Source organism: Homarus americanus, unplaced genomic scaffold (genome assembly GCF_018991925.1).
Source record: "Homarus americanus isolate GMGI-L3 unplaced genomic scaffold, GMGI_Hamer_2.0 scaffold48096, whole genome shotgun sequence".
NCBI lineage: Eukaryota > Metazoa > Arthropoda > Malacostraca > Decapoda > Nephropidae > Homarus > Homarus americanus.
Window position 1 is genome coordinate 12,205 of NW_024723174.1, and position 25,739 is coordinate 37,943.

At 35.8% G+C, this 25,739-nt stretch overlaps 1 pseudogene; it reads left to right on the top strand.

The window, feature by feature from the left end:
• LOC121863366 overlaps window positions 1-23,225 on the top strand; it is a 34,602-nt pseudogene extending 11,377 nt beyond the window's left edge.
• Window positions 23,226-25,739: the final 2,514 nt, after the last annotated feature.

A 25,739-nucleotide genomic window follows, 5' to 3' on the forward strand; every position in this document is an offset into this window, starting at 1 on the left:
AGTCATATACAGGTACTTAATGTAGATTAAACTGGGCTATATTGTAAGAGAATGTTTGCTTGAACTTGTATCTAAACAGAAGACTGCACCAGGATTCAAACCTGCATAGGATTGGTGCATCTTTGTAATCAATTCAGACAACCACAAAAGATTATACATGTTTTATAAACATAATTCTCTATTTTATTATTTATAGTACATTACAGTATAGTACAGTATCTGCCAGCCAAAGATCTATTGTACTTTACAAAATATTTGAATTTTCTGAATACAGTGTGAGGTTTAAGAATATAATATAAATTGATTTTATTTAACTTTCCTCAGATTACACGAGAGTGATGGTGATGCTTCTGAATATTCAAATATTGTATACCTGAGCCGTCACACATACCGGGTAGTTGCATTTGAAAATAAGATGTGAGAAAATATTGACTGATGCTTTATCAAGTGTTTTAGTGGAGAATTTGTTCAAGTTGATTAACAAAATATTTCTGAGAATTTGTAGGGGAGAATGAGGAAAACTAGAAATTTTAGAACATTGTCTGAAGGATTTAATAGCTCATAAGAAATGTGGCATGTCAGCAAATGATCTCCAGCCTAAACATGGTGAAAATACTATTATGAGGAGAAAGAATGGGGTATTTTTACTCTGCTAGTATTGTTCTCCTATGCTGATGTAAAGACATTGATCAACATTATGTTATTACTTGTTATATCCTACCCTACTACCTATTTTTTGATTGTACAGTATTAATAATTTTATTAGGTACCAGAAGGCATGGAGGGAGTATGTTAAGTTTCGACACCTGTTAGCTAACATGCCAAAACCATCATTTGAGGACAAGAGACGGCTAGAGGCAAAAGAAAATAGGCTGCAAGAGATGCGAATGACCTCAAAGATGAAACGAGATGTGACCATTGCTGTTTCATCTCAAGGGTTTTTCCGAACAGGGATCATGTGTGATGTAGTTCAGGTTGGTGCATTGCTAATCTTAAAATTTTTACATATACTGTACAGGTATACCTCTGGCAACAAAGCTTCTTTGTAATGAAATTTGTCCCCTCCTATTTTTTGCTTAAAATTAAGAAAAATAATTAAAAAACAAAGAAACTAGTGGAATCCAACAAGAATGCATCACTATGGTTGGGTGTTTTGATTTCAGCCAATCAGAGCAAAGTGTGCAACTGAAAACATGACACACATCACCAGTCAGTTGTGTGCTATAAAATGGCTATGCATGTTGCCATTGTTACATGTAATGAAACTATAAAAGTTGTAGAAAAATCTTTTCAATACTCTAATGTGACTTAAAGATAAATTATATACAGTCAACCCTCACATTACGCGGTCCGATTCCGCGTTTCACCGTTAACGCGGTGCCTTGCCGGAACCTAACATGCTCACATTCCGCGGTCGTGAACCCCATTACGTGGAGAGCGGCTGGCAAGCCGCTACCATTTTTGGATCCAAACCTCCGCCATCCGCCATGTTGTGTAAGAGGCGCGAAAATGGTGCGCACAAGGCCCCAGTCATCAAAAACATTACCAGTTCTTCACCCGCCACCCACTACAGCCGGCCCAAGTCAGTGATAGTGATAATTATAGTGAGGATATGGACTTATATGAACTTTGGTTTGACAAAGAGGCCCTGCAAGCCTCTGTGGGATAGTGATACAATTGATACAAGTGATACAGGTGAGGGCCAATAATATGCCCTCTGCCTCGAACCAACCATCCCTCGCGGTGCCCAGCCATCTTTTCTACTAATGTAAGTGTTAAAAACCCAATATTATTGATATTTCTCTTAATTATTAATTGTGTGTGCATGCCATCATAAAGTTAAGATAATATTTTTACTACAACATAGTTGTGTGTCGTCAAAAGTGGAGTTTGGGGATCGGCCTGACTCCATTTCAATTAATCCCATATGTTATGTTGTTCACTTTACGCTGCTCACTTTCCATGGGTACTCCGGTTACATTAACCGCTAAGAATGAGACCCAACTGTATTATATAATATTAAACTATAAAATAAGAAATATGAACAGCATGGGTATGTATTCTGTGTGTGAGGTGATCATATGTGTGGAACCAGTGGGCGGTTTGTCAGTAGTGCATCTGGCGACTCAGCTGGTTGGGTTTATTTCACTTAAAACATGTGCAACTTGCAACCATCTCTGCTATAAGTTTACTTTATCCTCTTTGTCACATATTATCAATTTAGATTTCAACAGAGAATATTTAGGAAAAATATTGAAGTTATGAAAGCATAAAAAAAGGCCAAAATTATACAAGTTAGTGTACACACTGCATCACAGCTCAGCTAGGACACTGCCTTTGCCAACCCTTCTTGAAGGGCTCCACACTGCTCCTTCCTCTTCTTCTCCTGCTCAGTGTGCTAACTCTCTAATCACAAAAATATGTTTATTCTCCATATGGTTTTTACTCAAGTAGGATTGTGTGTTCATTTAACCGAGTAAAACAAAATAAGAATTTGTTCTATATCTACCTGAAATTACGAGTTGAAAAATAACCTCAACATAGCTCACAGCTCGGCTTGGTAGTGAGAGGGTGCGTGGGGGATGTGGCCACAAAGATAAGTCTAGTTTGGTAGTAAGGCGACCAGAGAAATTAACAGATGCAAATAAAAATAAATTTTTATGTATACAGGTATCCCTGATTTATGATCATTTATATTACGATATTCCATGAGGCAAAATCCATGTTAACGATAGTTTTGTGAGGCTAAACTCACTGATGCAGAATGTAAACACTAGGGAAGTGCATCTTTCCCCTTGACTTGTCAAATACAAGATGGCTGATATGTGCAGAAGTTGCTTTTCCATCCTCTGCGCAGCGTTACCTAACCATGCGCTTCCTCACACCCACCCTGTTTACTGCAGTCCCGCGCTTTCTTCCAATACAATTGTTCCTGCCCAGGATCATTTATCGTTGAGTACCGCCTGATTGCTGTGAGACTTTGCTGTTATTGCCAAGAGGAAAACATTAGCATTCAGATTTTGCTCTGTTTTAGTGACTGAAGTTATCATTAACATGGTGAGTGTTGTATACAGTTGGTCCTCATATTACGCGGTCCCGCATTCCGCGTTTCACCGTTAACGCGGTGCCTTGCCAGAACCTAACATTCTTACATTCCGCGGTCGCGAACGCCATTACGCGGAGAGTGTCCGGCGCGACGCTATTTTTAGATTTTCCCCTCGCGCCCGCCCGCCTGCCTGCCTCTCCCTCCTCCTCCCTCCGCTTGGGCAAGCGGCGCGGTAAGGTTGCGCAGTGTGTCTTTGTTGCGTTATCACTGACGTCATATGACGTATCAGACCTGTGATTGGCCATGCATCCCTACCCTCCTCTGCTGCTAGCTGTAATTGGCTTAAAGTATTATGACGTGTCCACCCAGGGGGAGGGAGGGAGGAAAGACGACGCTTGACCTAGCCGCGGCAGTTTCAACCCTCAAGGAACAACGGTTAGAACAGCAAAAAATACTCTTCAAACAATTCTGGAGAGTATTTAACATCAAGAAAGCTGTGGACATCTTGGTGGAGTCATGGGATCAGCTGTCTATTGCTACAATTCGTCACGCATGGAGACATGTGTTGCATGGAATACCAGGTGAGAGGAGGAGTCAATCTGTGACTGGTGAGGTTCAGACTTTTGCAGTAGCAGTGGACCTTGCCAGAGAAGCTGCGCAGACTGTTACAGTTCCAGGCTTCTCCGAGACTACCGACGACGACATCCTGGAGGTGATCAGAAATCCTGAAGTGACTGCCGACGAGATGTTGGAAGAAGAACACGCCAGTGAAGAGGAGGAAGAAGGTGCGGCAGTCTCCGAAGAACACAATTTAAGTCATAGTGATATTAAGGGTGCCATGGAGTGTGCAGAGAAGATGAAGTCCTTCCTTTCCCGCAACAATGACGATGACCGCTATGAAGTCTTCCATAACCGGCTGGTGCAGGCTATGGAGCCGTACATCAAGGTGTATCACGACAACATCAACGCCAGCCGTCAGCAAAGCATAACAGATTTCTTCACCCGCAACCCACCACAGCCAGCCCAAGCCAGTGATAGTGACAGTGAAGTTGACTTTGAGGGATTTGTCAGGGAAGCCCTGACAACTGTAAGTGACAGTGATGATGATTCACCTTGTAATGGTGATTCACCTGAGGGCCAGTAATCTGCCCTCTGCCTCGGAACCAGCCTCCATCCCCGTATGCCGACCCATCTCTTCTACTACCGTAAGTGTTCCACCTAACTTTTAGTTTCTCTAAGGTAACCTTCATTTTTCCTATGTTAACCTTTATCTTTCCTAACCTAACCTCTTCTATATTACTTGTTTTTTCATACCATCATAAAGTTAAGATAAAATTTTTACTGCAACATAGTTATGTGTCGTCAAAAAGTGGAGTTTGGGGATCGGCCTGGACTCCATTTCAATTAATCCCATATGTTATGTTGTTCACTTTACGCGTTCCTCACTTTCCGCGGGACCCTCCGGGTTACATTAACCGCGTAATATGAGGACCAACTGTAATTTTTGCCACGAGCGTAGATTACTTTATTTTTATTAGATATATATCCCATTGAAAACCACGTTAAAAGAATAGAATTTATGTTATGGTGTCTGTCCATGCCAGACTCTTGGAAAGTTTGCCAGAAGAACCGTACCTGGAAAATTCATGGATATAGATTTTTGGGGTTGAGAGAGTCATCACATTAGGAAACCTTTATCCCTAAAGAGCTCTGCACCAATTGTTCTGGCTAACCGATATCACTGTACTGTACTGGAGTATAAACACGATGAATTAGAAGTAATAATAATACAGTAGTGTGTTAATGTAAACAATACCAATCTTTTAATTCTATTGGTCTAGGGTGAGAACTCTAGCCTATTGAGACAGCAACTGTGAGATTCATTAACTTATGTACAGACACTGCAACTTCACATACAGAATGCGAGGTGATTTTTTAGTAATTGCATTATACTGTATGCCATTAAAATGGTATTTTCCTTTTATAACACCTGGTCTTCATCACCAGCCCAGTCTCACGCTGACTCTGCTAATGCAATATCATGGCATACACACAGTGCAGCAGCCACACACTCTGAGTAAACTGTGGGTGGCTGCCTGGCTGAACTTGCCTTCCATTCTCAGCATCACATCGCCCAGAGGATGGAAGGATCTATTTTCTGTACATAAAATGTATGCTATTGTATTTATGACATGCTATGTATCATTTTATTGCAGCAGCTTTTTGTTAATTTTTGGTGTACAGGAGCCTTCTACTTCTAAGAATGTTCAACTACAAACAAATACAAACATCATCAATGTGCACCTGCCTGAACAGGACAATATGATGAGACTGATTACTTTGAAGAAAATTCAGATAGAACAAACATCACCTAAGCAGGAAAACCAGGTTTCAAAGCTATATTAAAGGTGTAACAGAAATTTAATATCCATAATTTTTCATTTTACAATATATTTGGTATCTACAAGAGAGTTGATTTACAAACAATTGGACTCTACAAAACAACCTCAGAATGTTATCATTCTATAAATAAAACACCTGTATTCAAAATAAGAATAACGTAAAGATTGGAACCTATTCCTATTTACTCCATGTTAGATCTACCTCTAACAACGAAGTTTCCACAACAAATTGATTTTATGAATATATCCACTTTGTTGCTACAGAGGCATAATTGTCCCATCTTTATATTTGTTAACTTCTGTGTTAATTGATATGCATTCACCATATGAAAAGGTTATCAAGGTTGGGGCTTAAGAGGCTATTATTATAATTACGGAAAGGTAATGGTGATACTGTAATGAGTCCACAAAAATATTGATCTCTATAAACTTTTATGTGACCTTTAGCAAAAACAATTCATATGTAAACTTTTATTTTCATATTTAATATTTTGTAATTTTTCTTTGGGATTTTAAATAATTCAATTGAGTTGATTTTTGCATGGATTCAGTGTTTGGAATACTATGACCTATCTGCAATGCCCAGATTATTTGATCACCTGCAGGCAAGATTCTGATGATGTATTCCATGTTCATAGCTTGTTTTTCATCTGGTTCCATATATACAGGTACCCCTGACTCCCACGACGGATATGGACCGAAGATCCCGGTCATAAACGGAAATGCTTAAATAACACACAAGAAAATAAAAAATGGGTGTCTTCTTCTTCTCAGCAATTCACAAACCTCACTTTTAAGCATGCCACAGCCATTTTAAAATCGAATTACAGATGAGAAAATTTTGTCTGTGTACTGACTTTGGGACTCAAATACATAATTTGACCAATTTTGCAATGACCAGGCGGGTCGTAAGGCGGTGGATGTAAGTCGAGAGGTCAGAAGTCGGGGAGGTACCTGTATTATGTATCAGTATTAGGGTTCGTTTTTGCATGCTCATTTCTGGTTTCTTTCATTTCTCCCCTGCAGACATTTTTGATTCTTTCATCACTCTTGTCTCAATAGCATGTCAATGGCCTTGGAAGTCTTCTGGTCATCCCAGGAAATTATTTCCAAGTAGGACAGGAATTGTAGGAAGATTGTGGAACTGTTTCAATTATTTCACGTTTCGTCATGGATTTCTGTTAGAAAAATTGGGCTAGTACTGTATGGCAGGTTTTTTTTTCAGAATGTCAAAATACTGGTCTTAGGAATCTTGTACAAAGGCCTGAAACAATACTGTACTGTGTTTAGTTAAAAAAATTTAAGTTTAATTCAAGATCTTATATATTTTTGTACTACCTTTACCTCTTATGAAATTTTCACACCGTCGTTATTTATTCCTTAATTCTGTTAATGAAAGAATTTTTCATTTATTTTTTTTTTATCTTCATGGTGTTTGAAGAATATTACGATTTTTTTATAATGTGGAAAGGATAGTAAAGTATAAAATCAATATGCTTGACAGAGTTTTCCAGCCAATTTTTTCTTTTCCCCAGCATGCTATGTTGCTCTCTGTTTTGTGTCACTTACGCTTCCATCAGTCCCTGGAAGTGCTAGAAGAGCGATTTTACAAATTTCAGACCAGATTCCTGCCCAGGCTTGCTCTCACTCATCCATCATATACAGGTTGGTGAATTACTATCTTAAAATGTTGTGTGTTCATTATAATCAATGTAGTGTATTCAAGGTTTTATGTTTAGTTTCTGGTTGCCCTGTGCAATGACGGAAAGGTTTATAATGAGGAGCGAGAGAAAACCCCAAGCAAATACACATTTCTAAATATTGCTATGATAGTGATCCTAGAGTCATATGTATTATACTGGATCATTATTTTTATTTTTTAGGAAAATTTTGAACTAACTCGATCATGCCCGAATTCTCACAAACTGTGGTGGTATCTCATTGCTGTACAGAATATGGAGATAGGCGATACATTATATGAATATACGGAAGAGAGGTATGACTTTACTGATTTCTTTTTATTTTTATTTTAGTTTCTGAATGCCAAAAATTGCAACATATTATATAAAGGATATAGTTCATATTTTTTTAGCTTAACCCTGTCTGTCAGGTAGTTCGTTAAAGTTCGTAAATCCATTTTGAAGATCTAGGATAATACACTAACTCAAAGTCTGGTAGATGTGGGGGGTGGGGTGTACTTGATAATCAATACTTTTCCTCGCTTTAAAATGGCGGATTAGAAACAAAGTTTACAGGCAGGAGGTGTAAAAAGTCAGGCATACCTTTTCAGCCAATACACTAAGGGTAATGTAATTCTATCTACATGGAACTCAACAAAGCCACAGTGAAATTTCATTGAGCCTTGCATTTGAGTCTTACTGCTGCATATCCAAGAAATATTAAAATCTTGCTGAAATTTGCTTTGAAAGGATTATATACGTAGAGGTTTCTTCCTACACACACACACACACACACAAGACGCACACAATGCATGCACGCACACACACACACAAACACACGTGCACACACACACACACACACAAACACACGTGCACACACACACACACACACACACACACACACACACACACACACACACACACACACACACACACACACACACACACACACACACACACACACAAGATGGGGTGGAGAGGCATGCATGGGTGAGCAAGGAAGGACATAGACAAATATGAGTTTATTGAGATGGTCAGAACATTACAAAAAATTTTATTAACCACTTGTAGTAAAACTTGAGCACAATATTATCCATATAGTATGCAACCTCATTTACCTGTGTGTGACCCCTGAACTGCCTTACGGTCTGCCTCACACGAGCCAACACATCCTGCATCTCTCTCGCTAGCTAAGCATGTTCGCTACTTGACCATGCTTGAAGAAAAAAGAAGATAAAAATAACATAATTATAATTTCTAAAGGCAAAATAAAGAAAATAGAATATAAAACTATAAAATAAGAAAAATGAAGAACATGGGTGTAAACCATAGGGAATTGAACATGTATTGAGGCAGTAAGCTGTAACTGCTCACGACTTCCACCTGGCTCCAAACCTCACCTATGATAAAGATGCTCACCGAGTCAATAAAATAATTTAGTTAGAAGCACCATTTTTACCAAAATAATCCTGAATAGTTTATCTAAAGTTTGCTAAATAAATATATTTTAAAAGACAACAATCCAGTGATACAGGCATGAGAGCATGAATGGAGCCATGTGTCACAGAAGACATGAATTATTCTGCACTGGGGAGAATTCTCCCAGCCCAAATGATGCGGCAGAGCTCCCACCTCCTCATCACTCCTCCCCTCTGTCACTGACCCACTTCTACTAATCTCCTCAGCCTTCTATACCCACTCCTTGATTGTTTAAGCAAGAATAAGAATAAAGAGATGAGAAATCATGCAAAAAAAAAAAAAATAAAGAGAAGAAATAAAAGTAATTAAAGAATAAATAGAAAATAGAGACAAGAAAGAAACATTTATTATGTCTGGGAAAGAAGTAAATTTTTCCTCATTCTCTCTATACACTCAGTTACAAGGAGGAGGACAAGGACCCTTGTGCAAACCCAAACTCGGTGCACCCCACCACCTCATCACTCTCCTCACCTTCTATGCTAATGTTTGAGTAAATAAGAACAAGAAAAAGAGATAAGGCAGAGAAATCAAAAAAAGACATAAAAAGAAGAAAAAATAAAGAGAGAAAGAAATCGAGTAAATATGACTAAATAGAAAATAGAGATGCTAAAGAAACATTACGCTCAGGTGAAAAGTAATTTTTCCTCATTTTCCTATGTTACTGACCTGATCTGATGCAATGTCATCACTCATTGAATATAAACTCTCTCTCTATTTGAGGTAGGGTGAGGGATTAGGGTTTCATATTACTGACATTCTGATGCATTGTCAGGTCACTCATTGTTGGAGGGGGATTAATAGGTCTCATGATCTGAAGATGTCTTGAATAAGTTGAAAGCTAAGGTGCCCAGTTTTCCCACTTATGGAATGTATACAGTACAGTATATATAACTGTAATGCTAGTTTTTATGTCTCGGCACTAAGCTTTAACACTGCATGGCTGATTGTGTCCTGCAACAGTAATGTGCCAGTACTGCACTACATAAATTGTCACGCAAAAAATAGCAGCTAGTTTAAGGTACAACCTCAGACAATGGCAGAATAAGAACTGCGATTCAAGCAGCTAGGTCACCTAAGGCGCCTGGCACGGGGACGGATTGAGCATGATGCACACTGGAAACTCCTGGAAATTTTATTCCTAGGCCCAGAAAGAGAGAGGTTTACTTGGAATATTTTGGAGAAAATGCCCTAATTTTCATCATCCTCAGAAACCCTGTTTAAAACCCGAATACAGAGAGTTTTCTCCGCCCAATTTCAATTCCAGCTAGGTTGATTAATCCCTTATCCGAAATCCTTGGGGCCAGAGGAATTTCCGGATTTCGGAATTTTTTCGGTTTTGAATGGTTACTTTTTTTTTTTTTTTTTTATGTGATAGCCCACCCGCATAGGATCACTGACCCACATCAGGGCCTGGGGGGATATAATAAAAATTATATTAATAATAAATTCATAGGTCTAGGTCAAATGTAGTTTCTCACTTTTTGATCTTTTTTTTCATTCTTGTATTTCTTTATTATTATTATTATTTATTATTTACAGTACTCCTGTATTATTGTTATTTTTATAATTTTATTATTATATATTATTATTATTATTAATGTTATATTATTTATTTTATATTTTATTGAAAATTTTATTTACTTTGAATAATTATTATTATTACAGCTCTAATTCTCGTTAATCCTGAACTAATAGGGAGGGTGTCCGCTTAACGCATTGTCCGAATTAAACCGACATTTATTAATGTCGATATATTTCAAAGTCATTGCCGCCATGATTTATCCCACTTTCCACTGTAATCGTAATTTCAGCAAAATATTACATTTCAGAATGTATTATATCAAGCACAGTATGAATAGAATATCATTGTAATATAACAGTATTTTACCCGAAAACTAGTAAAAACGAATAAAACATCGTCGAAAGTTTAGGTAAAGTCTTTTGTTTTCCATATGTATTTATCCTATTTTACATTGAAATACATCACATTTCAGCAAAACACTATTTATTTCCTCGGAATATATTCATCAGAAATATGCTTATAAAAATATACGCAGGATGTAACAGTTTTTAACTGAAACCATTCAAAACACCATCTCTAATAGCCCGTTCAAGGAGAGGACTGGGAGAAATATTGAAAGGCAGACTGACAAGAAAACAGGATTTTAATAAAAATATTGAGAAATATGATCAATTAGGATAGAATATTATATAATACAAACGGTTTTAACTGAAACCAAATAAAAGCGATTACGGTAACATCTTTTGAACTAACGAAAAGCTAAAAGTCATTAAGCTGCCACGATTTTATCATATCACTGAATATCGGATGTAATTTCACAAAATATTACATTTCCATGAATGCATTGTACTAAGTGCAGTATGAATAGAATACGTATTGTAATATAACAGTATTTTAACCAAAACTATTAAAAACGAATCATTTCTGAACATCGAAGGTTAGGTAATCTTTTTTTTTTCATTATGTATTTTATCCTATTTTAAGAAAACATCACGCCAGCAAACTACTATTTATTTCGAGAAATATTCATTCCAGGCGAGTTAGGGTAAAACATACTGTGATGTAGTTTTAACTGAAAACGATTCTAAAAACGCAGGACTGCCTCATTGATTGATACTCAACAGCTGCGTACTGTTGTAAACAATAGGAGGTTAAAGTTGATCACTGCTATATTACGGTGAAATATCGAAAAGGTTTTATTACCAGTATTTTTAGACCAATTATTACCGTATACCGTATATAAGATAAGTTAGCCTGCTAAGAACTTCAACATAGACTACTGAAAACACGCTAAGGTAATTTAGCCTATTGGTGAGTCCATTTGCTGAAGAACTGCCAATCCTTTCATTACACTGGTACATATTTACGTTTCCATTGTTTACTGGCAGTAAATGGTAAGTATTTTCATGTCTGAAGCTGCTATATCCCCCACACCAGTGTGATGGAGATGTTACATTTAACCAAAAAGATGCTGGTTTTATCCCAGCAGGGTGGACCAGCATTTTAGCTTAAGGTCCTGGCAATATTCCTAAAAAAAAAAGTTCTTAGATTTGTCAGAATTATCCCAAAACCGATTAAAGGGTCCGAATTAACGAGGCCTAAATTACATAATTAACATTATTACATTTTCGTCCCCCAGGCCCCTGATAGGTCAGTGATTTCCGGGTGCAACATCCCTGTTAAAAAAGCCCCACAAAAAACCTACTAGAGCTGGTTTTAATTTGATAAAGGTTGTCAACCCTGTATTGAGAACTGGAGATTGGGGAAGGTGGACACGGAGAGAGATTATGTGTGAAAGTGAGTGTGTGGAGCGAAAGTGAGTGTGTGTATATGTAAATATTGGTTTTTCTTATAGGCTGTTTTGTAATACTACCATTCCTTTACAGGAATCAACACCTCACAAACACCATGTCACGATTGGCCGTAGAACTTGAGACAGAAAGTAAGATCACAACATAATGAACGCTTTGGAGTTCTCGAGATGCTGTGTTGAATTTTTGACTCAATTCATTCCTTTCTCATCTATTCCTAGCCTCGAGGAAGGTGGTTTAGCTACTTACAGGTAAATCAATTAATTGAAAGTAAGGAATTATGCTTGTACACATTAGAGGGTTTCAGAATGACATGAGTCATCATCAAATATTGGTTTTGTTTTACACTAAAATTCTTGGTTTGGACACCCCAATTCCACTGCCTCAAACCAAACCCAATCGAAGAGTCCGATTACCTCCTCATCAGACCTTGACCAACAAATTTATTCCATTGTATTTATGTTCAGTACATTATATTCATAGAGAATTACCAAGTATCTCTTTATATGTTTAGATGATTCTGTATTGTGTATCCATTAATTATTTTTGAATTCAAAGAAAAATAAAATGAAATATTTGAACCAAACCCAAATTTAGCCATATTAACCTAAATGCATCTATTATAATCATTCAGCAGCCATATTCAAAAATCAGCATTCAGCAGTTTTGGCAGGAAACTTGGTCTGGATCAGTTTATAAGCTTTATGCTCATGGCTCAGATCTTTTGCCATGACTTTGAGCTCACACAGCCAACTGTTTTGAAGTTCTCATGGGTGCTATCTTCTGGACTCTGTATAGAGGTAAGAAGAAAAAGTTGATGTTGGTGTTTTACATATTGTGTAAAAGGTATTATTTTTAGTTTATAACTGATGCAATGGATCAGGCAACTCAAGTTCGTAGCATCAACTCAAAGGAAGATTCTGAGAAGCCTTTATTTGCACAACTTGGTTATACCAGTATCAATTAAAAATTGAAAACCAAAGACAGGATCATTCCCAGGTCAACCAGGAGTTAGCAAGGAAGAGCTAGTTGCTGAAGGAAAAGTCTGTGCCAACCTCTTCTGTCACACAAATCCCTGATCCAGTGTATGCCATTAAACAAGTTTAAGACCAGTAATATACATTTTCTAGTTGTGCCTTTTGTTGTGGATTTCTCAGCTGGCTTTGTGCTTGCATTTGAGTGTTTCATCTAAATATTTTTGATGCAAATTTAAGGATAGAGTTGTCTTTAGAGAAGTCCAAAATGTTAATATTTATACCAATATACTAAAGGTTTATGCTGTATAATCTAGTTTCAAAAGATAAATATCTATTAGAGAATATTCCATTCTATTTCTGTAGGAAATAACAGCATTAATAATTTTAAGTGCAAATTTTCCAAAATGTTATAAAACAGGTGGTGGTGGTAAGTCTTAGAACAAATCAAAAAATTGTAAATAATTTGTTTATTGTTATGTATGATGCCATAAAAGGAAGTGGTATTGTCAGACATGGAAAGTGCACTCCATTGTGTGTGATGATTTGGAGAACTGTATCAATCAAGACTGCAGAATCATGCTTCATTAAAGAATAGATGGTGGCAATGTATCATGTTTTCAAGCTTTTAGACATGAGTTGCCTTGAAATATTTTGGTTGTAAATAATTTATTTATTTATTTTAATTTTTTCTTAGAATCAAGTTTTCTTCATTGAGCATTGACTTATTATTTTCTTAATACAGCACTGCAATATTCCTTATCTACCTGAACAGAAGATTTCAGTCTTCAAATGATGAAAATCTAGGTTACAAGTATTGGGAATGCTCAAATTATTTGGAAAACCACAGGATGAATCCTTTGGTTACAACAGATGTTTGATGATTGTATGTACACTCCGGAAAGCACATGCACTCAAAGGTAAACTAAGGATATATTTTAGCTGTCTTAGACTTGTTCTGATTTATTACTAATCACATGCTGGAGGATCCTAGACTTGGTTTTCATCCTCATAGAATGTATACTGCAAGAATCACCGGATCTGTGTTTAGCTCTTTAAACTGGGATTGTAGGATCAATCCTTCTTTTCAACATTCTATTCATTACAGGTTCTTCCAATGAAATTAATTCCCCAGGCCTCCACCCACTCAATTTCTCTTCTTAAAATAGAAGCTGACAAAGTATTAAGTTCGACACTGTTTAAGAATGAAGATGTGCCACAGCATTTGGGTGAATTACCCACCACACCCCACATTCAAGAACAGGAGCCACAGGGTGACCGCAAGTGGATTAAGGCTTTCCCAATCCTCACAGTAAGTTACTTAGGGGTTGAAAAGTGTTGTAAAGTAGATTAAAGAAAAATGCCATTTAGATAGCTGGCTCTAAGAATTTCAGTCTAGTATAGCTGAAGATTTTGTAAAATCCTTTATTGTGGTGAGTATGTTAAATGGTGAAGCCAAATTAAGTTTAAAAATATATTTCCTTAACTAATATACAGGTATTAGGCAGAAATATGCAAATATACAGAGTTGTTAAAAGTTTTGTCAAAGAATCTACCTTAACTCTCCTGATTTAAATATAGAGAACAATTGGGTAAAAATAAATATGGATATATAATCTCTTGTAAATACTTTTCAAATAAGGAATTACCACAGATACTAGAAACTGTGGTATAAATTATCTTTATTTGTTAATTTTCAGAAACTTGCCAAGTTTGAGGACTCCATAGGTGTGCAGTTTAACCACATCCGCCTGTTGGCACGCGTTCTTTACTGATCGCAGCATTGGCTTCAATAACCTTACCCTGGATCTAACCAACGGTTGGAGTTCCCAGGACACTGTACTGCAGCTAGTATCTTCAGAGTATCTCTACCGATATTTCCCTGAACATCATGAAGGTCATCTTTCGGTATGTGGTTACCAATCAGTTGGTTGTTGTAATCTTGATTTGAGAAATATGAATTATTTTTCCCTTTTTTTCAGTCTTTTTTCTGGCTGTAATGTAATGTGTCTAGAAACAAAAGCAGTCACAAACTCTTCCACTATTCACTTATCATTTGTTTTACTAACTGCCATAACTGATGTGTTCTGCTGTAGTATCCTTCCATAACAGTTGAAAATTGTAGACATTTAAATGTGTCATAGTGTCTGTCTGTCTGTCTGTGAGAGATGCGAGTTTAGACTGAAAAAAATTCCAGTACAGTACCCGAAAAATTCCAGAGATGTGGGATTTTGCAGACTTGAGAAAAGTCGCTTCATTACCGAAAGTTCTGCACCAATTACAGTGGTCCTCGGTTAACTTAACGCCTCGTTAACGAAATTTCGTTAACAATTACCTTCCATAAGAATCTTCAATTCGGTTAACGAAAAAAATTCGATAATCCAAAATCCCTACGAAAACGCTTGTTTTGAACAGCAGCTGATAAGCTGAGGGGTACAGCCAATTCAGTAATCTCTTCTATGTTTACATTCGTTTCCAATGGAGTAAATATCAAGAAAATTTTGCTCCTTAATATTTGTGTATTTTTATACAGTATTAAAATTATTGGTCATTCTAAAATTTAGCCATCAAGCTGTCTCCATAAAGTTTTTCAACTATTATTTTTGGCGCTCGATATATGTAACTTTATTCATTTATTGAAACTCATTTACATGCACCACACACTGTCCTAGGCAAAGCTGAACTGTACATGTAATGAGAATAATGTACTAAATGTACTAAAATTTTGTCTAGTGCAAACTATGTCATGTTTACATTCAAATTAATCACTATCTTATAAGAATTCCAACAATGTAAATTATATTCTCCCAGGTCACTTCTATGACATTGTATAAGCAAAAACAAATACTCAATCTAAAGAACATAAATAAACAATAAATACTTCACCAGACCTTGGCGCTAACTGTCAAACATGTCACTGTCACCTCCCTCCCCACTTCCCAGCAAAGGTTCTGGTTATACAATAAAATCACAGACTAAAGTTGGGGAATATAATTTGCATTGCTGGAATCCTTGCAAGACAGCGAATAATTTGAATATAAGCGTCAAATATTTTGCACAAAGATAAAATTTTTGCTCTCTAATAAAATTCTTAAATTAGATCTAAAATTTGTATGTCTAATGCAAACTATAGCTTGTTTATATTCAAATTAATCACTATCTTATAAGAATTCCAGCAATGTAATTTATATTCTCCCAGGTCATATCTATGGAATTTTATGAGCAAAAAGAAAAAACTAAGAAAATTAAATACTTCACCAGACCACTAACTGTCAAAGTACACCACCTCCCTCCCCCCTTCCTTTCCCACGCTCGCTCCTCCTCCCTCCCTCCTCCCTCCCTCCTCCTCCCTCCCTCCCTCCCTCAGACAAATGTTTGGGGATTTCACTGAGCTTACAGTTTAATCATATAATATCTCAGACTAAAATTTGGAGAATATAATTTGTATTGCTGGAATCCTGCAAGACCTGCGAATAATTTGAATATAAACGCCATATATTTTGCACAAGAGATAAAATTAATCACCTGTATCACATTACAGTAGTGATTTAAAAGTAAGAATGTATATATGCGTTTATATACAGGTGCTCCCCGACTTCTGAAGGGTTAGGGACCAAATCAGGTCATAAGTCCGAATGGTCGAAGTCGACATAGATAAAAAAATAAAATAAATAAATAAAAATAACATTATTTTTTTTAATAAAAATCTACAATGAAATACAGTACAGTAAAAGTAATAAATAATGAGGAATGGATACAGTGTGACTGAGCACTTACCAATGTAGTCAGCTGAATGCACATGGGGCCCCATAATTTTCTAATTATACATGGAGACTACATTAACTGGAAAGCGTTCGTTAGAAAATCGTGTGTCATTTGAAGAAAAGAAAAAAAATTGAAAAAAAAATGGTCACAACTGCCTGCTGTGAAGTCCCCAAGGTCGTAAGTCAAAGCTGATGCAAATCGAGAGTCCTAGCTGAATATATATATATATATATATATATATATATATATATATATATATATATATATATATATATATATATATATATATATATATATATATATATATATATATATATATATATATATATATATATATATATATATATATATATATATATATATATATATATATATATATATATATATATGTAATATTCAGAAATTTCAGAGTAAGTTCAAATGCCCGCCATGAGTGATACTGGCGTTCAAGGTCATCTGAGGAGGGGCGCTGCCTGCTCGTGCGAGATTGCGGAACTAGGCCTATATGATATTAAATGTAATTTACCGAATTAATAATGATACGATTCATGAAGTTAAGGACTATTATTGAATTTGAAATTATTATAGATCGTTTAGCAGTCTGAATAATGTTGCGGGTGTCCCAAGGGAGTTATTAATTTAGGCGGTAAATATATCACGTGGGACCAAGCTAACGCCTTGAGGAGACACGGCTGGCTAGGCCCAGTCGGAGAGCATTCACACAGACAAAGGCGTTCAGCGTCCATCAGAAATAGTCCACGTGGCCTAGTCACCTGTGCTGCACTATTGCAGTATAACAAGGTTCCGTCAGAACCCACTTGATTGGAGTTGATTGGAGTTGACCGGAGTTGACTGCGAGATTGACTGCGTTTGGACTGCGTTGATGATTGAGGGTGGCGTTATGGCCATTGGACCCATCAAGGTAGGCCTGTCACTGTTTAGCGGGGTAGCAAAGGATCTCTTGAGTGAGCAGTGCTCCCGACAACTAACACGACAGGACCAGCATCAGCAGTGGGTGATCAGTTCTTACCACTCGGTGCACAACCCCACATGTCCCGAGCAGCTGGTGAAACCCTCTTGCTAACGGGAAGCTAAAGTTTCTCTCAACTCGCAAGGTCTGATTGGCTCACTCTCTTCCTGCCCATGGGCCACTGGGAGTACACTGAGGCTATCTGAGTATATTAATGGTCACACACTGAGACGTGAGTCTAGGACTCTAGGAGATACCTAGAGGAACATTTTCCCTCCCTATGCAGGTGTAGTTAACACCATTCCTCAGACTGATATTATCTTGGCGTGTGTAGTTTAATAGTTTCTAAATAATTTTGATAATATTGTTTGAATTGTTTGTGCCATTAAGTGGAACCAGGTGATACTGTGATTTGATTCTTTTAATGCCTCTAATTGTTCTTCATAATTCTGACTCAGGTATAACCTTGTTCCCCCAGAGTAGTGGTTAGGTTAGGTTAGGAAGTGTACATCTGTTGGGGTGCTATAATTTTTGTTAGTGCCCTTAAGGCCTATTCATTGTAGAGTATTTAATTTCTTAAATTCTTTACCATTTCCTCAGTGACTGATATTATTTTGCTGAAAGCCCTTAAGGCCTATTCATTGTAGAGTATTTAATTTCTTATTTTTTAGTACCATTTCCTAAGTGACTGATATTATTTTGTAGCCCTTAAGGCCTGATCATGTGTGCAAGCAACATTTCTTAATACTTCAAATTTATTGTTGCCTGTGTTTCTAATAATTTCTATGTCATTTATAACTTTATTCCCCAGAGTAGTGTTTTAAGTTTAAGTTAAGAAGTCATATTGGTGTACCATTATTTGATTGTGTTTGTAGTGTTGGAGGAATATAAGTGTCCTAAATTTTACAGTGTGTCTCATTCATCCCAGTCACAGGCAGCTATCCTTCCAGGTCACGGACAGTTCATTTTGTGTAGTAGATTTAAGTGTTCTTGTGCTGGTTGGGATTTTTTCTCAAGAGGAGCTTCACTGCCTTTACCATCTATTAAATTTTAATAAACCCCAAGTCAAGTGAGAAATTAAAGTCCAGCAAATTCAGACCGATTTACATATATATATATATATATATATATATATATATATATATATATATATATATATATATATATATATATATATATATATATATATATATATATATATATATATATATATATATATATATATATATATATATATATATATATATATATATATATATATATATATATATATATTTTTTTTTTTTTTTTTCTCAAATTAACTATGTTATCTTTTGTGCAAAATATATGACATTTATATTCAAAATATTCCTGGTCTTACAAAGGAATCCAGCAATGTCAATTATATTATCCTAACTTTAGTTTGAGGTATTATTTATTAAAATTTAGTGGTTATCACATCTCCTTGGGACGGTTGGTGGGGGGGTTGGGAGGAGGACCGACCGACCATCTGTTCCCTGTGAAATTATTTTTTTATTAACTGAAGATATTTGTTTTAGCTCATAAAATTCATACAAATTATCGGTCTGAATATAATTTACATTGCTGGAATTCTTATAATTTGATGATCATTTTGAATATAAACATCATATTTTTGCATTAGACATACAAATTTTAGATAAACATTTTCTCAAATTAACTATGTTATATTTTTACCAAAATTATGACATTTATATTCAAAATATTCCTGGTCTTACAAAGAATCCAGCAATGTCAATTATATTATCCTAACTTTAATCTGAGGTATTATTTATTACTAAATGTTAAAACCCTGGAAGGAGGATTGAGTGGGGGGGGGAGGAGGGTTGGGACTGACCGCGGTTGGAAGAGGCAAGGTGGGGTACTTTGATTGACAGATAGTGTTGTGAAGATTATTTTTTTATTAACTGAAGATATTTGTTTTAGCTCATAAAATTCATACAAATTGCAGTCAGAATATAATTTACATTGCTGGAATTCTTATAATTTGGTGATCATTTGAATATAAACATCATATATTTTTCATTAAACATACAAATTTTAGATAAAAATTTTTCTCTAGGTAACTATGTTATCTTTTGTGCAAAATATATGACATTTATATTCAAATATTCCTGGTCTTACAAGGAATCCAGCAATGTCAATTGTATTATCCTAACTTTTGTTTGAGGTATTATTTATTAAATTTAGTGTTTTCCCCCAAAATTTCTCTGAGAGGAAGAGCCAGCGAGTGTAGTGTGAGAGGGGAGGGAGTTGAGTCCATTATTTGAATGGACATTAACTTGGCGACTGTATTTCTCTTAAGTATTAATTGTGTGCATGTACCATCATAAAATTAAGATGTTATTTTACTACAACATAGGTATGTGCCTTCAAAAAGTGGAGTTGGGGTCAGGCGGTTTCTATGGAATTAATCCCATATGTTCTGTTGTTCATAGCAGTTCACTTAACACACGGGACCCTTTGGGTTCAATTGACCAGCGTTAAGTAATTTATTATATATATATATATATATATATATATATATATATATATATATATATATATATATATATATATATATATATATATATATATATATATATATATATATATATATATATATATATATATATATATATATATATATATATATATATATATATATATATATATATATATATATATATAAATATATATATATATATATATATATATATATATATATATATATATATATATATATATATATATATATATATATATATATATATATATATATATATATATATATATATATATATATATATATATATATATATATATATATATATATATATATATATATATGGTCCCAGCAGTTAGCTTCTCCGGTCACAGTCATGGGCTAGTGGGCCGTGGGTTCAATCCTGGCGGGTTAGGTGTTGATTGTAGAAGTCCGTGCTATTTAGGGAATTTTTGAGTTGTTCTGACTTTATGCATTTTGGCTTTACTTTTTATATACTTTTCTGTGAGCTGGAACCAATTACCCAATATCCCATTGAAACAATGGTTTGGATTATCTTTGTGCCTTATCTCTCCAGTTAAGCAATACTTGTAACCTAGATTTATCATAGCTGAAGACTGAGATCTTCTGTTCAGGTAGAATAGAGATATTTACAGTATACTGTATTAAGAAAATAATAAAAAGAGGGGTGGTTAGGGGAGAGATAAGAGCAATAAGTCAATCATTGAAAGGGTTAAGGTATCATTGGATATTGCTCTGAATTATTCTTGATTATTTTTTATATTCTCTTTCTCCATCTGTGGTATCATCATCCCTTTGTTACAGTTGTTGCGGTCATCATTGGTAAACAACCGTACTCAAGCTGTTGTCTGTGATGATTTGGGAATGACAACAATATGCAATGTATTCGCATCTGAAACCTAACTCAAAAACTAAGGACGTGCAGACTTACTGGAAGCATTTTAGGAGCCCTGTACATTGATAGGGTAAGATAATTTAACAAATACATTTGTGGTCAAACTAAGAGATGTACTATTAAACTTTATTGTATATTTTATAAATTTGAGAGTTTAGCTTGATTTATAGAGCTTTCTCAGTAGTTTATCTTTATGCTGATGGAGGATATTTATTAAGTGTCTTATTTGATGCTGACTTAGAGGTGAAAATGAGTCATTGAGACATTATTTGCTGTGTCTGATCAGTGGGAAGATCATGAGTGAAGGCACTGGATGCAGTACCTTTAATCAATAGACTGTAGTGCATCAATAGACATTACCTTCAAAGGAGTGTGTTGCAAGCCACTGTTGATTGCCCCACCAAGTTAATCTTCTTTATAGGAGTCATTTGGGGTTGGCAAGCACTTCTCTCATGGGTCACCTTCTACCCATCATAGGTTCCTCACAGCTGTCAGTCTTGTGCTGTTCCACTGGTAATATTTTTCCATGCATTATTACACCTCTACTCTGTTATAAGTGAAGTACTAGTTTATGACTCCTATATTCAAGAAAACAGAAGCAAAAATATTTTGTTCATATTGTGTTCAGACAAGATGAACATAATTCTAACCCAACCACCCAAGCTTCACTCCAGCCATGACAGCAACTTTCCTCCCCAAGACGAACACAAAGAAAATTAAATAGTTTTACTGGTTATTTTTATAATTTTTATTACTTCTACATACTGTACATATCTTTAATTTACTCTAATTTTATAAGAATATAGACTGGTATACAGTATATGTATTTATAATCAATTGGCCATTTAAAACCAATGGTGTGAACTAAACAAAAATAAAACATGAAATCTATGCATTTTTTCTGGTTTGATAAGTTTTTTTTTTCATTACTTACAGGTTGTTTTAATGATTTATAGTAGAATTTGAAAAGGTATTTGATAAGTGAACAGAAAATCATTGGGGAGGTAATACAAATACACCTGCTATATGGGGTGGGAGAAGGCTATTAAATGCAGTAAAAGCATTCAAGAGGAACAACAAGTCAACAATAAGAGTAATAGGAAGAAAAGCAAAACATTTGAATTAAATGTAAGGGTGTCAGACAGGGATTCATTATGTCCCCATGGTTGTTCAGTACTGTATATTGAACTATTATACACTGGTGAAGGTGGTGATAATAAGCTTTCTTACTGGGCTGATATAAAAGAACCAAGTTGCCACAATAACTAGTGACTGCTCCTGTTTATGGTTAGGCTCTGTGTTTCTGATTCTAATGTGTTTAGATCACATGTTATATGGGTCCCAGGGAGCCAAGTTGCCATACTATCTCTCTCTCTCTCCAACTGTACTTAAATTCTTTAAAACTTTCAACTGTAAAAGTAGAATTGTTTTTCCAAGCATTAAATAAAGAATAATCTTGTATGTGCCTAGGATGAGTTGGGATAACTGATCAAGCTTGTGTTATTCAAATTTGGCCTTTTCTTAGTGATATGTTGAGATAGAAAAAGTATAAATGATTGCTAAATCATCTCAAATCTAATGCACAAGATTAATACAAATAAAAAGTTATAAGGCTACAAATACTTAAAATTTATTAAAACCAACATAATAGTATTCCATTTTTTAAACAATGGTTTTGAACCCTGTTTATCATTTTTTTGTGGTTTTGAAAGTTGGAGGAGAACATAACTGTATTTATATCCCATAGGGTTATCATCATTGTGAGGATTCTCTTAAAAATTACACTATTCTTAGATTTTGTAGGATCACTATGGTAGGATATGACTCATGTAATCATCAATGATATATCAGAAGTAATGTTGCTGTTGGATGCTATACAGACATACCTCTTTCCTAGGGAGAATAAACTTTGCCAGAGACCTTATCATACTGTATAAATACAAGGGTAGTATTATTTTCGTGTACACTTTTAATAATTCTTCTAATTATTATTTATTTTCTCCCAGGGTTTGATGTATTACATTCTGTCAAGTTTGCTTTTTCCCGCCTTCATCAATTTATTATGAACCAGGACTGGAATGATCCCAAAAGCAAGCTTCAGCAATGTTGCCTCACACCAGAACTATGGATGGTGGGGAGCCGATATTCCCATATACAAGTAAGTTTGTTTAGATTTATTGCAGTCAATGTAAATATCTAGTTCACAGAGCCAATATCTCATGAAACACTTCATGGTTTTTCCTCCTTTCTGTGCGTTTCCTTAACTCTTAAACTGCTGGTAAGGATTCTCCCATCCCTTTATGTGCCAAAATGGAACATAAGGAACATGAAACATCCACTGACGTTGGCTGCCATTCCTAATCTAACATCGTGATGGCTACCATTTGAAGGTAATGAAAACTTCTTTTGTGACCTTGTCCATCAGGTCTTTTTATTGCTTCAATCCTACACAGCCTTTAATTGTACCTAATCTTATCACTCTTTTAGCATACATCTTCAACACTCTTCTGAAGATTCAATGCCTATTTCAACTTCGATTCTTTCTTTTCATCATATTTAACAGTAATTTTTGAGACACTTACCACTCATACATCCCCCACTCTAGCAGTTATAGTTCTTAATGCAATTACCTTCATTCCATTGAATTATTTAAATTCTTATTCACACTTTCATAAGTATGAACACATTAATCCTTCCATTACCAAATTAATTCATGTAAGGATTTTATTCCTTCTGTTTACATAAAATAATACAAAGGGCCCAGCACAAGGTATTTGGCGCCTAGTAAGATAAGCTCATGGTATATATGTCCATTAGTGTATTGTTTTGTAACTCTCAAAACCTACCTGATAACATGTATATTTTCATCTTACGCATAACCAATGAAACACAATTTCTAAGTTAAGCTTATTTTATATGGTAGGTAATCCATAAAAAAATAATAGTACATGTATTTTCCAAAAACCCAAGTCATAATCCCCATAGTTATAAGACTTTTAATCCGGGCAGGTATGGACTTCTATGCGCAGTTGCTTTATTCCACAGGTCACCATAGGTCATTAACTATAAGCCTAGCTAATCATAGGATCAGACAAGCATGTCCTACCCCAAAATTTTACAGAAGCAGAAGAAATACTTCCATCTATACCTAATACAGTGGTCCCTCAGATAACTTGAGCACAATCCGTTCCAGCAGGCTGGCAGCAAAAATCTCGTTATTGAAACCATTGTTTAATGGTTTTGAGTAATTGGTTCCAACTCACAGTACCTAAATTCAAAATTTTTTTAGAAATTGACACAGCAGAATTGTATGTAGAAGGCTCCTGGATGATGATGCTGATGTGAATTTGAAGTGGGAGGGAAGGAAAGGAAGAGTGGAGATTGGAGGAGAAGCATTTCACTGCTTCTTGGAAGGTGAATCACCTTCCGCCAGAAATGTCAGGAACCTCTGGACTGACATTTTCTCACATGAACATCCTCTCTCCTTCTTGAAGTGGAAGGCTGAGGGCTAGCATCATCCTCTGTCCTTCTTGATGGAGGCTGAGGGGCATCATCTCTCTCCTTCTTGAAGTGGAAGGCTGGGGATAGCATCTTATTACCTCTGCCTTTTACTGGAAAAAGTATCAGTGTAGTCTGTGGGCATCTCTCCTCCTCTACTTATGTTTAAAGAAAGAGTCCATTGGAGTCCTCAACCTGACCCCTGAGTTAGTTCAGTTTTTCCACATCTGGAATGCACTGAAGCCAGTTCTGAACTTCTCCCAGTGGTAAATCACATCTTTCAACTCTTTAGTTGACATATGGTCATCACTTTCAATTTCCTCCTCTACACTGCTCAGCCTCTAACATCTCATCCAGTTGCTTCAAGTCATCAGGAGTAAGTTCCTCCTCCTTGAGAGACATCAACAGCTCTTAGACATCATCCTCTTCACTTCAAGGCCCAATGACTGACCAATGGACACAATCACCTGGTCAACTCTGTTTCTCCAATTCCTCAAAATCATGGACTACTGTAGCCATGGTGCTTTCCATGAAGAAATTGAGGGATCTGAGTGGAACTTCTTGCGTGATGACACAATAAATTTTAGCCTCAGGATGTTGAATTGTGTCTTCAGAACTATTTCAGTGTTAGTTCAGGATCATTGGAAGTTGCTTGATGACACCTCTAAACTTATTTTCTTCATGCTGCTTCTTGAAGTTGCTGATCCATTCTGGTCCATTGGCTGTATGATTGATGTAGTGTTTGGAGGCAAAAACAACACTTTCACAAAGTCAAATTGAATAAAAGTTCATTAGCAAGTTCAGGGTCATGACCAGGAGCATCCATGAGAAAGAGCCTTTAAAAGGAGTTTATTGGTGGTTAGGTAGCTCTTGACAGAGGCAAAACACATCAACATACATTATGTGAAGCTGTCTTGTCACCCATGCCCTACGGTTGGACTTCATAACTCAACTTTGTTCCTTTTGCCAGAACACCGGAACAGTATTAGACAAACACAGGCTAGCCAATCCTGAAGCAACAACAATAGAGGTAAGGACAGTCTTTGGGTTTGCCCCAGGTAAAACTTCATCTCTGGTAGAATCTTTTTGGGCTCTTTTCCAGAACAGCCCATTTCGTCCATTGAACACTTGCTATCATGGAAGATAATTTCTCTTATCAGTTCTTTAAATTCCA